Genomic DNA, 15,270 nt, shown 5'->3' with positions numbered 1-15,270 from the left:
ACCATCAAGGGAAAGGAAGGAACTTTTTAGGGTGATGGAAATGTTCTATAACTTGATTATGGTGATGATTATATGATGGCATGTACTTGACAAAACTCATAAAACTGTATGCTAAAAAAAAGAGAATTTTATAGAATGTAAAGAATGCCTTTAATACCCACCCCCAAAAATATTGAGGCCATTAGCTACAATATGAATTAAGTCTAAAGGCCAAGTGGCACTAGAGTTTGGTTTGTCAATTATTGAATTATTGCTTCAATATTTCATTGTGTCAAAAGAAAAAAATAAAATAAATGTATTGAAGGATATTTAAAAGATACAAATTAAATGAGGTACTACATTTATTTTTAACCTATAAGACTGGTGAAGATCATTAAAAATAATATTCTCCAATGTTGGAGAGGACATAAAGATATGAATCACACCAATAACCTGAAGAGCACTCACCCTTGTTTTTTCAACATTTCCACTTCTATGAATATATCTTAAATAAATTATTAATAGAACTTGCAAAGATACTGCTTTAGAAATTTTTACCCTAATATTGTTTATAATTATAGGAAATCGAAGTGGAAAGAATCCTCTATGCCTAACAAAGGTAATGTTTAATTTATATGAATTAGAACTTTTTCAATGTAATTGTGTAATATCATATAGCATAGTGATTATGAGTTTAAGCTCTGAAGTGATAAATACGAAACATATTTGGACATGGAAATGGAAAACAGAAAAGACAATTCTGTGTTCTTATTTCAGAACTCATACCAGGTGTGTGACCTTGGGCAAGTTACTTAACCTTTCTATGTCTCTTTCTCTGTAAAACAGAAATAGTAAGATAAACTCAAATAGTTTCTGTAAAAAATAAAATGAGGGCGCCTGGGTGGCCTCAGTTGGTTAAGCATCTGCCTTCGGCTCAGGTCATGATCTCAGGGTCCTGGGATAGAGCACCAAATCGGGCTCCCTGCTCAATGGGGAGTCTGCTTCTTCCTCCCTCTGCCCCTCCCCTGCAGCTCGTGCTCTCTCTTGCTCTGTCTCAAAAAAATCAGTAAAATCTTTAAAAAAATCAAAAATAAATAAATAAAATATTTTATGTGTGAAGTTCATTGCAGGCACATATTAAGCTCTCCTAAAGATTAGCTTTTACTCTTATGCTTGTTATAAGTATTGTATTTATTGATCTGTAACCATATCTTTGATACACTGTTGTCCGAGCAAAAGCAGGCTACAGAAAAGAACATCCAGGAAGATCCTGTACTATACAAAAATCCACACATACACTCATTAAGGGGTCATCAAGGCTGCTTAAGAAGTGCTTCCAGGGGCACCTGGGTGCCTCAGTCAGTTGAGTGTCCGACTCTTGATTTCGGGTTAGGTCATGATCACCTGAGATGGAGAATGGCTTGGGGCTGAGGCAATGGGCTCTGCACTCAGTGAAGAGTCTGCTTGAGATTCCAACCCCCGCCCCCGCGCATGTGCACACCCTCTCTCAAATAAATAAATAAATACATCTTTTTTTAAAAAGGAAGAAAAAGAAAAAGTGCCCAGTGATTACTGTGGTGGGATATGGATATTTTTCATCTACGTCTGTTTTGCTTGCCAGACTTTCACATTTTAAACAATATACACAAATTACTTGTTTCTTTAATAGAAACAATGAAAAATTATGGTTGCTTCATAAGACTGTGAATGAGTTCATTGTTTATTTTCCTAGTTTTAATAAAATAAAATTTTACATTTTCTCTACCAAATATGTTCCTAGTGTCATGGTGCTCCTGATTGACTTTGAAGGCCTCCTCTGTAAGTGTCTCTAGGACAGCGCACCGTTCAGGAACAAGTCTGAGACAAGAGGGGAGTGAATGGGTAACTAATTGTGTGTGCATCAGGAATGATTTTTCAATCCATCATTGTTTTAGTCTCTCCTTAACTGATGACTGCAAGAATCACATAATTTAAAGATGCAGTCATCAACCCTATATTTATTCACAAAAATGAGATGAAGCATGTTTATACTCAAAAGTAATTTACTGAAAAGATGCTTTTATAAAAGGCCATTTAGATAGCTGAAAAAAGAATCTGGCTTTTATTCTTTGTGTAGTATATTATGATTATAAATAGTGTGGAAAAATAAATACTAAATATATGGGAGCATAAATAGGAAAAATGACATACGGCAAAATAATAACAGAATGCGCTAGTTTTTCTAACCTCAAATGTTGGAATTTTTAAGCTTCCATTCTCAATTGACTTTTTTTTTTAAGCAAAATTAACTTTAACAAATGAGAACAGAGTGCAGCATGTAAACACTCATTTACTTCAAATATTTTTCATAAGTGCTCAAAGCTTAGACTGCGGAAAAAATGCCTAACATACGAATATATTTAGTTCCACTAACTCTTCCAGTCTCTGATCACTAATAAAGTTGTTTTGACAAAGTCCTATATAACATTTGTATTACAGTTCAGCAGTTTTGTAAAACAAAGATCTGCATTATAGAAAAGCAACTAAATCTTAAATAGATTGCCGTAGTTATTCACGCCCAGCATTCTGAGACCTCCAAGGAATTTATCACAGAGCGCACAGTGATGTATAATCGTATTTGTCTTGGCAAGAAACCACAGGATTGTTTTGCTATTGCTATGACACTAATGTATGCAACATTTTATACTAGAATATTTTCTGCCACATGTGCTATGTATGACATAGACAATCTGTATAAACTTTTATGTCCTTGAAATATATCTATTGGGGTTTCCTAGTCTGAGATAAGATGAAAATCCTATTAAGGGAATCATATTGTTGCAGGAGGGAACTAACACACCTACAATGTGCCAAGAAGTTTATTCGTGATCTGTTAATTCCAACAGTTACCCGACAAAGGAATCATTATTGTACCAGTTTTTCAGGTAAGGAGGAGTAATTTGTTTAATCCCACCTAGTTATTATGTAGCCAAAAAAGGTTTCAAACTCAGGATTTCCAGCTTCAAAAGCTTGGCTCTCCATTCTCCATCTCCTGCCCCCACCCCCACTCTACCTTAATTTCAGCTCAGGCTTCTCCTTGACCCTTGTGATTTTATAATCTGCAAAACCGTAAATATAAAGGACAAAGCATATTCTTCTCTGGGTCATTGTGAATTCCCTTAGGATTTTTCTATGCATATTATTTTCCTTTGCAGTAGCCATGGGGATTAAAGATGGTAATTTCCATCTGTAATAATACACACTCACTATGACATTTCTAGATTTTTGGAACTGACGTCACTGCTTACCACTTTCATTTAGGTGATACTTCTGTTAATTGGGGTGTGCTTTTACACTATGAACTTCCCGGGTGCTACAGGTTGGTGAAAGGTCCCTTACCTAAAATACAAACCTGTAATCTTGTAAATTACCCCTATCCTTGTCTTCCCTTTCCTGTTGTTGGCAGAAGGGAATTCCCTTTGATTCACTTGATTAGATCATGTAAACCCAGGAAAAAATAATGCCTAGGTTTAGATAGAAACTAAATTATTTTCTCAAAAAGCATCTTTTATACCTGGTTATATTCACTAAGTTAAGTCTCAAAATTATCCCAAATTAGCTATAAGTGATTATAGTGGCTTAACTGCCTTAATAAAACTGTAGATACGAATTCTTAGATCTATTAGAAATACACCACTTTCTATCAAATCCCTCCTATCTTCATATTTATTTAAGAATTTTTTCGTTCTTTTGTTAAAGTATTCCTTTCCTTAGATTTTCTGTATAGCATCAGTTAAAATCAATAATGCATATGCACACATTATTATTTGCATATGCTTACCTATGCAAATCTGAATGCCAGCATTTTGCCTTAGAGTGAGAATAAGCAGAGGGAAAGAGAGAAGAAAAGGACAAAAGTGTTCAGTGCTTTGCTGTTGTGATGAATGCAACTTGACCCAGGAGGATCCCTGGAAGGAATGTCGATGTACTCCTTGTTCATTAGTTATAGACAAAATAAATCTCTGAGGAGATAACAGGCAATGACACAGATGAAAGGTCAGCATGTTTCTGGGGGTGGGGGTAAGGGGACAGTTTTCTTAGTGACAGCCTGGCTAGCAGTTAGCCCTTTTCCACTGTAAATCTTTGGCATAGTTAGATAACCCCTGCCATAGACTGAATGTTTATGTCCTCCCCAAATTCATGTTGAAACCTAATTCCCAATGTGATGCTGTTTGAAAGTAAGGGCTTGGGGGAGGGGGGTGGTGATTAGGTCATGAGGGCAGGGGCCCTCATGAATGGGATTAGTGTCCTTATAAAAAAGACCCCAGAGAGCTCCCTCACTCCTTCTGTCATATGAGGACACTGGAAACAGGCCCTCACCAAGCACTAAGTTTGCTGACATCTTGATCTTGAACTTCCCAGCTGCCAGATCTTTGAGAAATAAATTTCTATTGTTGATGGCCCCAGTCTATGGCACTTTGTGTAGCAGCCTGAACAGACTGAGGCAACTCCTTGGATCAGAATCAGCATCTGACTAAATCAGTCTTTGCCAAAGGATGCCTGGTCAGCCAAGATGACATGACAGGGCTGTATTGAGATCTAGTCTATGTCATCTTTATCATTTATCTGGATTTTTACAATAACCTCCCAGATTGGCTTTTGTTTTGCTCCAGTCTTATTCTCCTTTAATTCATTCTCCATTCTAAACATTCCACTTCCTTTCTTAAACTCCTTAATGGTTCCCCATTGCTTACAGGGTGAGAACCAACTTTGTAAGCATCCCATAAAAATTCTTCATGAATTTTCATCAAAAGTGACAAAAACTTTGAAAAGATAAACAATATCAACAAACCTTTAGCTAGAGTCATCAAGAAAAAAAGGAGAGGGCTCAAATAATTAAAATCAGAAGTGAGAGAAACGTTACAACTGATACCACAAAAATACAATGGATCTTAAGTGACTTCTATGAACAATTATACACCAATAAATTGAAGAGCCTAGAGTAAATGGAAAAATTCCCAGAAACTTACAGCGTTCCAAGACTGAAAGATGAAGAAATAGAAAATCTTACTAGTAAGGAGATTAAATCAGTAATCTTCTTTCCTCCCCCAAAACAAAAGTCTAGGGCCAGAAAGCTTCATGGGTGAATTCTACCAAACATTTTAAAAAGAGTTAATACCAATTCTTCTCAAACTCCAAAAAAATAGAAGAGGGAAGAACACTTCCAAACATATTTTACAAAGCCAGCATTACACTGTGATACCCAAACTAAAAAGGATACCACGGGAAAAGAAAATTATAGGTCAATATCCCTGATGAACATAGATGCAAAAATCCTCAACAAAATCTTAGCAAACCAAATTTAACAACTCATTACAAGGATAATTCAGCACAATCAGGTTGATTTTATTCCAGGGACACAAGGACTGTTAAACACCCACAAGTCAATTAGTATGATATACCACATTAACAAAATGAAAGATAAAAATGATATCATCATCTCAATGGATACGTAAAAAGTATTTGGCAAAATTCAACATCAATTTATGATAAAAATTCTCAACAAAGTGGGTACAGAGCAAATGTATTTCAATAAAGGCCATATATGACAAGCCCACAGCTAACATCATACTCAATGGAAAAAAGCTGAAAGCTTTTCCTCTAAGATGAGGAACAAGGCAAGGATGCCACTGTGACCACTTTCATTCAACATAGTATGGGAAGTCCTAGGTAGAGCAATTAGGCAAAAAAATAAAAAAGAAGTAAAAGGCATCCAAAATGGAAAGGAATAAGTAAAACTTTCACTATTTGCAGATGACATAATGTTACATATAGAAAAACCTAAAGACTCCACCAAGAAACCTCTTAGGACTAATAAACAAATTCAGTAAGATTGCAAGATACAGAAATCCATTGCATTTCTATATTATATATATCTATATCCTTTATAAAATCTATTAATATGTATTAATAACAAGCTATGAGAAAGAAAGGTTAAGAAACAATCACACTTACAATTGTATCAAAAAGAATACAATACCTGGAGTTAAAATTAATCAAGGAGGGAAAGACTTGTACACTGAAAACCATAAGACACTGATGAAAGAAACTGAAAAAAACAAATAAATGGAAGGATATTCCACGTTCATGGATTGGAAGATCAATACTGTTAAAATGCCCATACTACCCAAAGCGATTTCCAGATTCAATGCAGTCCTTACCAACATTCTTTTTTTAAAAAGATTTTATTTATTTATTTGAGAGAGAGAGAGAGCACAAGTAGAGGGAGAGGGGCATCAGGAGAGGAAGAAGCAGACTCCCTGCTGAACAGGGAGCCTGCCATGGGGCCCAATCCCAGGACCCTGAGATCATGATCTGAGCAGAAGGCAGATGCTTAACCGACTGAACCACCCAGGCACCCCCTTATCAAAATTACAATGGCAGTTTTCACAGGAACAGAACAAACAATCCCAAAATTTGTATGGAAACACAAGATTCTGAATAGCCAAAGCACTCTTGAGAAAGAACAAAGCTGGAGGTATCACACTCTCTGATTTCAAACTATATTAAAAAACTATGGTAATCAGAAAGTATGGTATTGGCATAAAAACAGTTACATATATCAATAGAATATGGAGAGCTCAGAAATAAACTCATGAACATATGGTCAATTCATTTAAGACAAAGGAGGCAAAAATATACAATAAAGGAGAGTCTCTTCAGAAATAGTGTTGTCAAAACTGGACGGCCACATGTAAAGAATGAAACAGGATCAATATATTACACCATACACAAAAATTAACTCAAATGGATGTAAGAGTTGAATGTAAGACCCCAAACCATGAAACTCCTAGGCAGTAAGCTCCTGCTTGACACAGATCTTGGTGGGGATTTTTTGGATCTGACTCCAAGAGCAAAACCAACAAAAGCAAACATAAATAAGTAGAACAAATCAAACTAAAAAGGTTCTGCACAGCAAAAGAAACCATCGATAAAACAAAAAGGCAACCTACTGAATGGGAGAAAATATTTGCAAATCATATTATCAGATAAGAGGTTAATATCCAAAATATGTAAAGAAATCATTCAACTCCACAGCAAAAACAGAATCTGATGAAAAAAAATGGCCAGAAAATCTGAATTTTATTTTTTCAAAGAAGACATACAGATGGCCAACAGTACATGAAAAGATGCTCAACATCACTAAGAGTCTGGGAAATTCTAATCAAAACCACAAAGAGCTATCACTTCACACCCATTAGAATGGCTAATATCAAAAGACTAGAAATAACAAGTGCTGGCAAAGATGTGGAGAAACACTTGTGCGCTGTTGGTGGGAATGTGAATTGGTGCAGCCACTAGGGAAAACAGTATAAAGGTTCCTCAAAAAATTAAAAATTGAACTACCATATGATCCAGCAATTCCCCTTCTAGGTATTTATCTGAAATGAAAACACTAAAACTTAAAAAGGTATGTGTACTCCCATGTTCACTGCAGCATTATTTACAAAGATACGGAAACAAACTAAATTTTCATTGATGGATGAATGGATAAAAAAGATGTGCTAAATATATATACAACAGACTATTATCTAACCGTAAATAAGAAAGAAATCTTGCCATTTGCAACAGTTATGGATGGACCTTAAGGGCACTATGTTAAGTAACATAAGTTATACAAAGACAGACAGATACCATGGGATCTCACTTAAAGGTGGAATATGAAAAACCAAAACAAAACTCATAGATACAGAGAACAAATCAGTAATTGCCAGAGGCAAGGGGTGGTGGATGGGCAAAATGGATGAAGGGAGTCAAAAGGTACAAACTTCTAGCTATAAAATAAGTCACAAGGACATAATACACAGTATGATGACTATAAATAATGTCTTCATCATAAGAAAAAAAATTGTAACTACATGGTGACGGGTTAACTCATTGTGGTGATCATTTTGGGATATATGCAAGTATCAAATCATTGTGTTGTACACCTGAATGTACTACGATGTTTTATGTCAATTATACCTCCATAAAAGAAAGAGAAAAGGAAAAAAAAAGGAAAAAAGGGGAAAAAGGTGACAGAGAATACTCTCCGTATATTTATTTCTCATTTGCATTTGATCTCTAATAATTTGCATATTTATGAACTTTGCCCATTTTTCCAATTAGGGTGTTTCATATAGTACAGACATCAACCTTTTGACACACGTGTTGCTGATATTTTGTAGTTTGTTACTGGACTTTTGTAGGTTGTTTTTAACTACTTTTGATAACTGTTAAAAATGCTTCAACCTATATTTTTCTAGTTAGCAATGTCAAAAACAAAACAGCGATACTGAGTCTCTCCTTTATAAAATCCGGAAATTATCATAAATTTATGTTTGTTGGTATTATCTAGGATGTCTGTCTCATTTTGTCATTGTATTATTTTCTTTTTTACATATCTTCTCTTTAAATAAATTGTATAATTTTTTTCTGTTTTTGTTACTGTATTTGCCATAGCCAATTCTAATTAATTCTTTATGTAAATGGTTTCCATTCTCTCTGCCAATTCATTCATATCATGACTTTGCCAATTTGAAAGCTCCAGATCAGGATACTTGGATAGCTCAGTCAGTTAAGTGTCTGCCTTTGGCTCAGGTCATGATCACAGGGTCCTGGGATCGAGTCCCACACTGGGCTACTTGCTCAGTGGGGAGCCTGCTTCTCCCTCTGCTTGCCTCTCTCTCTCTCTCTCTCTAACAAATAAATAAAATCTTTGAAAGCTCCAGATATTGGTGTATTGCTCAGGTAGCTGGTAAACGTCTTCTGGTAATATTTCATGAGTAACATAATTCCTGAATTCTTGCATATCTGATATATTATGGTTATCTTAATACTTAAATGACCTTTGCAGTGGGAATAAAATTCTTATGTCACAATTTTTTTCTTTGAAAACTCTGAAGACATTACTGCTTTCTATTCTGGCATCTACCTTTATGGAGATAGAGGTCTGAGGCCAGTATGCTGTCAGTCTGGAGTAGGTAACTACTGTTTCTGTCTTGGCATGTGTGTTAGTTTTCACTAGGTATACCGTATTATAACCTGAAAAGCGCAGTGGCTTCCAACAACAAATAAGTATTTCTCCCTCACACCACATGTTGGTGGTCAGGTTCGACAGATCTGCTCCAGCCTAGTGGCTGGGTGCTCTTCTGCTTCACATGTATTCCCATTCTTGGGTACAGGCTGAGGGAGCAGCCCCTATCTGGAACATGGACTATTCCTGCAAAAGGGCCTAGGAGTAATGAAGTTGGCAAAAACTCTTGATGTCTCTACAAGTTTCTGATTGATGGGGCATAAATCAGGTTCATTCACATGTTACTGCCCATCCAAAATAACTGGAGCAGAAAGGTTACTCTGCCTAAGGACGGGGGAAGTTAATAATTGGGAACAATAATAACATCTCCCACAGAATTTATAGGACTCTTTCTTCAGTATTGAAATTCAGAAATTTCACTGAGAAATATCACCTATGTTTTAGTATATATCTTAATTTTACCTTATATCTAGTCAACCCTTCTAGACTAAAGGTATTTATTTGAAAGAAAATTCTCCTTAATATATATCTCTATATATCTATTTATCCTTTTCTTCTGGATACAACGATTCATCATCTACAATGATTCATATGACATATTGTCGTATGTCTTCCATATCTGTTATCTTTACTCAGATCAACTTTATTTTCTTGTTCTTTTACTACATATGCTGAAGCCTATCCTTAATATAACTGCTATGATGTTCTCCAGTGTGGATTTTGTTCTTTCTAGTTTCTAGTATTGGTTTCCATCCTGCCACAATGTTACTTGTTTTCTTAATTCGTTTCCTAATTGTGACATTGCGCCACCTGTTTCATCTCTCATTTCACGTATTTTCTTTAATTTCCTTGACAGTGAAAAGAAGATGCTCTCTATAATAAATTTAATTAAATTTCTTGTAGTTAATCTTTTTTTTCAAAGACATATTCTAACTCTTGAAGTCTGTCTATCTCTCCATCTCTGTCATGAAATCATTTTAAAGAATTTAAATAATTGTCCTAGTTATTTGTACTTGAATCATAATAGATAGCTCAGTTTGTCTTCCTAAAACAAGATTCATCAGCGATCCCCAAATTGTTCCATGAAGAGTCAAGGAATCCTTCCATTAGATCTTGAGCTGAAAAGATGGTGAATGTTGTGTTATAACATCATTTTAATGGTTTGATGAGTGGAGTGGGAGAAGAAGCTGAGACTCTAGGAGCACCACTTTGTTCCCACACAGTTTCATCTCATGGTTGTTGGACCATTAGAAAGATTGCTAATCTCTTCAGCCTAACTTCTACTCCAGGTAGATGCAGTCTTTGGAGCCAGCTGCTTTTTTTTTTTTTTTTTTTTTTTGGAATGAAGGTGATTCTCCATTCCATTTTATAGCACCCATTCAGTTAAGGGAAAGCACTCCCTCATTTGCTATGAACCCATATTAATAAGAAGCATGATCAGAGGGAAAACTTCTTGCCTGAAGCCTTTCTTTTGTCATGTGTTTGCCTATTTGCTAACCCTGTCTCAAAATGGTGTTGATTTAAGGTGCTGAAATGTGCTCTAAATAGAACAGACTCCTCCTCCTCTCAGGGATTTCTCCTATCTCTATCTTTACTCTTTGAAATTTTGGTGTACTACTGGGTTTTATAGGATTTTAGCCAATTCCACAATATTGAACTTCTTTATTGGCAAAGAAACATTTTAATTGTTCTTTGGTGACATCCTTCAAACCGGATCAATTTATATGATATTTAGTAGAAATGACTAAATTTTTACTCTATCTAGTTTTTACTCTTCATGACACAGCTAGTAAGATAGTAATTCTTACTTTACTCTTGCTAAAATAAGGAACTTAAGATAATGAATATGTAAATGTCTCCATCTCCACTTTCCAGAAGAGAGTCAGACTTTTGTTTCCTGGACTCCCAAGAGTAGTTAATAGTATTTGGAGACATCCTGAAGCCAGCACCACCAAAGCTTTTATCTGGGATGCATGGACCGTCGAAGGCAGGAGCCAGAAAAGGATGAGTCTGAAAGGAAGTGGTGTGACCTATGAAGAAAGTTGACTCCCTGGGGCCTTGGTGGAGTGGGAACTCTGTGGGTGCTATAAGTAAGAGGCGCCTGCACGAGGCTGGTGTGCAGGTTGTCAGGACAGATGGGACCTGGAATGGGGATGGCTGCAGGTGTTCCAAGGGAAGCTGGACCCTGGGCACGATGGCATGAAGGCCTGGGAGCCACAACCAAGGTCTCCATGCTCAGTTCAGCAGAGAAAAATAGACCAAACACTTTTAAAAGGATCCTTTAAATCCTTGTGATTCATAAGGAGGAAGCATGGGGATTTAAATTACTCTGAGGGAATCTTTCCAAGGCACTTTGGTAAATCCGAGCATATTGGTAGTGAATTCTAGGAAGCATAACCAGAACCTCCTTAGAGCATAATTGTAATTATTTTTGTTACACAATTATTCATGAATTATTCATCATAGAAAGAAAAAGAAAGAAAAAGAGGAAAGGAAGGGATGGAGAAAGGGAGGGAGGAGGGGAGGGAGAAAGGAAAGAATGAAAGAACAAAGGAACAAAGGAAGGGAAAGAAAGAAAAGAAATCTGGTCCACTGTCTCAGTTGCTTCCTTCCGTAACCGATTGCTTTCAGATTGTTATCTAGTTTCTCTCTCTCTCTTTCTCTTTCTCATCTACATGCTCTTTTCTAACTTACTAGAAAGAAATTATCTTGTGTGGTAATTTGCACAACTGACTTCATCACACACACACACACACACACACACACACACACCATATATATATATCAACTTAAAAAAAAAAAAACAAACTTTATGGGGCTCCTGGGTGGCTCAGGTGGTTAAACACCTGACTGACTTCTTGGTTTTGGCTCAAGTCAGGATCTCAGGGTCCTGGGATCCAGCCCTGCAACTTGATCCAAGAGCTTAAGGGCTAAGCAGGCACGGAGTTAGCTTGTGGCTTGTCCCTCTCCCTTCCCATCTGCTACTCTCCCCCCCATACCCCCCCCCCCGCCCCGGCTCACGGGTGAGCTCTCTCTCTTTCTCAAATAAATAAAATTCAAACAAACAAACAAAACTTCACAATATATATCAGAAAACTTTCCACATCTTGATTTACCCCATCCATTTCTGTCATTAAATGGTAATAATAACTGGCAATGATTAAGGGCTTTACAGGTTCGAGACACTGTTCTAAGTGCTTTACTATCAGCTTACTGAACTCTCACAATGTCCATTCTATGATTGAGAAATTCACAGAGTATTTGAGTAAGCTGCCCAAGGTCAAAATTGTCCCGAATGTCTCAGCCAGTCTACCTCCAGAAGCTGTGGGCTGAAACACCACATTATAATGACCTGGATTCCGTTATAGGAACGTAACGTTGATTTAATCATTCACTACTGATACACAGTTAGACTTTTTGATTTGATATTACAAACAGCTGTAATGAAGTTACTGGCAACTTAAATATTTAGTGGACTATGAGATATGATGGGCCAGTTTCCATGGATGATTAATTCTTTTCATAAAACCAAATGTAATGAATGTTCAGATTTACTTAGCTTTCAGAAAAATCATGACTTTTCCTCATAAACTATGGTAATTAACTGTATGACAAACTCCCTATAATTAAGGGATAAATTGCTGGCAGAAAAATAAAGAATGCTGGCATGCTGCAATTACTCTGTAGCTTACAGTTTATCAAACATGTACTTTGAACATAGGAGGTTATATAAGTACATAACTTCTAAAAGAGACCCTTTGCCTTCTCCACACAAAACCGGCAAGCAGAAAATGATAGCTTGGCCTAATACATCACCGTGCTCAAACTACCGGCGATGTCTGCAGACCAGACTTTCGTACTGGACTCCCTTTTTCTCCTCGGAGGGCCAATTTCAAGAACTTAATGCCACTCTCCAACTATTAATTACTAAGATCAAATACTGGGAAGAATTTTGCGTTCCCTTGTTTCCCATCGTGAACTAGGATTAAAAGCAGTGTATTTACTCCAAATACTCCGTATCACAAAAGAAAGAGAAAGCCACTGTGGGCTTCCCATAAGTGATGGCCTTCCTCCCTTTCTGGCTGATGAGCACAAACACATGTCCTCTCAGCAACAGAGCTCCACAGGGAAGCGTGAGATGCGTCCCCAGTAGCTCGATTCGTGATCTTCCTGTGGTCTGCGTGACGCAGGAGCAGACCCTGCACTGTGCAGACAGCGTTCTGCCTGGAACAGGATGAAAAAAGTGGGGAGCAAAGTCGGAACTCCGCAAGGTGTGTGCTGACGCCCTTCGGTGGGCAAAGGGGAGGACCAAGTCCGATTCAAATCACCTTTATCCCTAACTACCAAAGTAAAAACAGAGCGCATGAATTTGTCATAAACAAAACAATTAATGGAACAAGTTAATACACACTGTTGTCTTGAAATCTGCAGATTCTAATAGAATATCTTTGTTTTGATATTTTAAAACTCATTGTAAATAAAAATAAATTTGCATAAATTCAACAACAGGAATCTATGATCATTTTACACATAAAAGGCTGTAATGGTATATCAGGATATTCAGCAATGCGAGGAGGCTACCAAAGAATCCTTACACAAATAAATATGTTAAAAAAACAGAAGGCAGTGATTATTGTTCAAGTTAACTTCAGAAATGAAGACTGATTATTACCCTGACCATTGTCTTAAAAATATGTCTAATATCTCTTCCTAAATTCTGTTGCTTTCTATCTTTATTTCCTGAGTTAAAAAAGATATAAATTTGTACATATTATTTAGTTTTAAACAAAATACATGTATCCGGAATTATCACATTGTATAACTTTGCTGCTTATCAGTGATGTGGACTTTTGCAAATTGCTTAACTACTTGGGAGTTTAGTTTCCTTAACTGTACGATGCAGACACTTATTATAATTGGGCATCAGCTAAGCCACTGCGGAAAAGAGATGAAAACAATCCAATGGTTCAGAGAGGAAAGCAGCTGTTTTCTTTTTCAGAACCATCTAGAGTGTGTCTGTGGACTGCTCCCTGAGCTCATCCAGGAACTTAGGCTATCAAAGTAGATCGGTCCTCTTAAAAAGTTAAAGATTACTTCCAGTCATACCTTTTGCACTTGATGAGAAGGGTGAGGAGAGACAGAGAAAAGAGTCTTCAAGCGATGAACCAGAGCTTGCACTGACCACTTCTGCTTCCTACATCCCATTGTCTAAACTTAGCTGCATGGTCACGTCTACCTGCAATGCTAGCTGGGAGTTATAGACTATGGTTGGGCAGTGGTGGATGTAGCTAAAATTGGATTGGGGAATTCAGTTACTAAAATCCAGAAGGGGAGAAGGGATACTGGTGGACTAAGCAGCATTTGCCACTATAAGGACACCAGCTTTAAAAATTGTTGTAAGGAATGAAGTTATACTTTCCGAGCATAGAAGTGTATTTGTGGAATTTACATAAGTAATCTGCATGGTACTTGACACATATGGAATGATCACTAAATGGTAACTATTAATATTTTGATGCTGATGATGACAATCTAGTCCTTCTGTCCTCACTTCAATTCCCTCCACAGTATCATGGATAAGTGATAGTTTAACTATTCTTGAGTCCTTATCATAAAAGGAACTTTTTTTTTTAAAGGAAATTCCATTGCTCCTAAGGAAGGCATCCCATTTTGAGAAAGTTTTTCCTTCTTTCTAGACATTGTTTGTCTTCTTACCCTGTCTTTTCTTTCATCCTAATTGTGACCTCTGAGGTGCTGGCAGAACAAATCACATCCCCCTGCCATACAATAGTCCTTCAGATATGCATGGAAAGTTATTGCTTCTTCTGTGGGTTTTCTTTTTCTCTAATCACTTTTTATCCTTCAACTTTCTTTCTTAATCCATGACTTTGAGTCCACTCACTGTCCTGGACATATTCATTCATGCATTTGACAAATATTTGAGTACCAACTACTCTATTTTATCGATGCCCACCTCAAAACTGTGTCAGCAAGGGCAGCATATGGTGTTTCAAGTTAGTCTGAGCAGAGCAAACCATCAATCCCTTCATTCAGGATATTATTTTCCCGAAGTGGAACTTAAGATCGTATAATTCTTGGCAGCTATAACATGCTGTTGACACACGCCAAATGATAACCTACGATAGCCTCTGAGCCTTTTTTGTTTGTGTAGTTACCCTAGATGTACCCTACCTTACATGGACTTCTTTTTAAATCTAAATCCAAAACGTTTGCTT

At 36.8% G+C, this 15,270-nt stretch overlaps 1 long non-coding RNA gene across 1 annotated transcript; it reads left to right on the top strand.

Annotated features, from left to right (window-relative positions):
• The first annotated feature begins 345 nt into the window (after positions 1 to 345).
• LOC130543427 (uncharacterized) lies at positions 346 to 11,519 on the top strand. The gene is made up of 2 exons (XR_008958768.1): positions 346 to 598; positions 1,760 to 11,519. It is a non-coding gene; the product is annotated as an uncharacterized LOC130543427 (long non-coding RNA).
• The last annotated feature ends 3,751 nt before the right edge of the window (positions 11,520 to 15,270 follow it).

The sequence above is a fragment of the Ursus arctos genome, unplaced genomic scaffold (assembly GCF_023065955.2).
Source record: "Ursus arctos isolate Adak ecotype North America unplaced genomic scaffold, UrsArc2.0 scaffold_12, whole genome shotgun sequence".
NCBI lineage: Eukaryota > Metazoa > Chordata > Mammalia > Carnivora > Ursidae > Ursus > Ursus arctos.
This window is presented reverse-complemented; position numbering and strand designations above follow the sequence as displayed.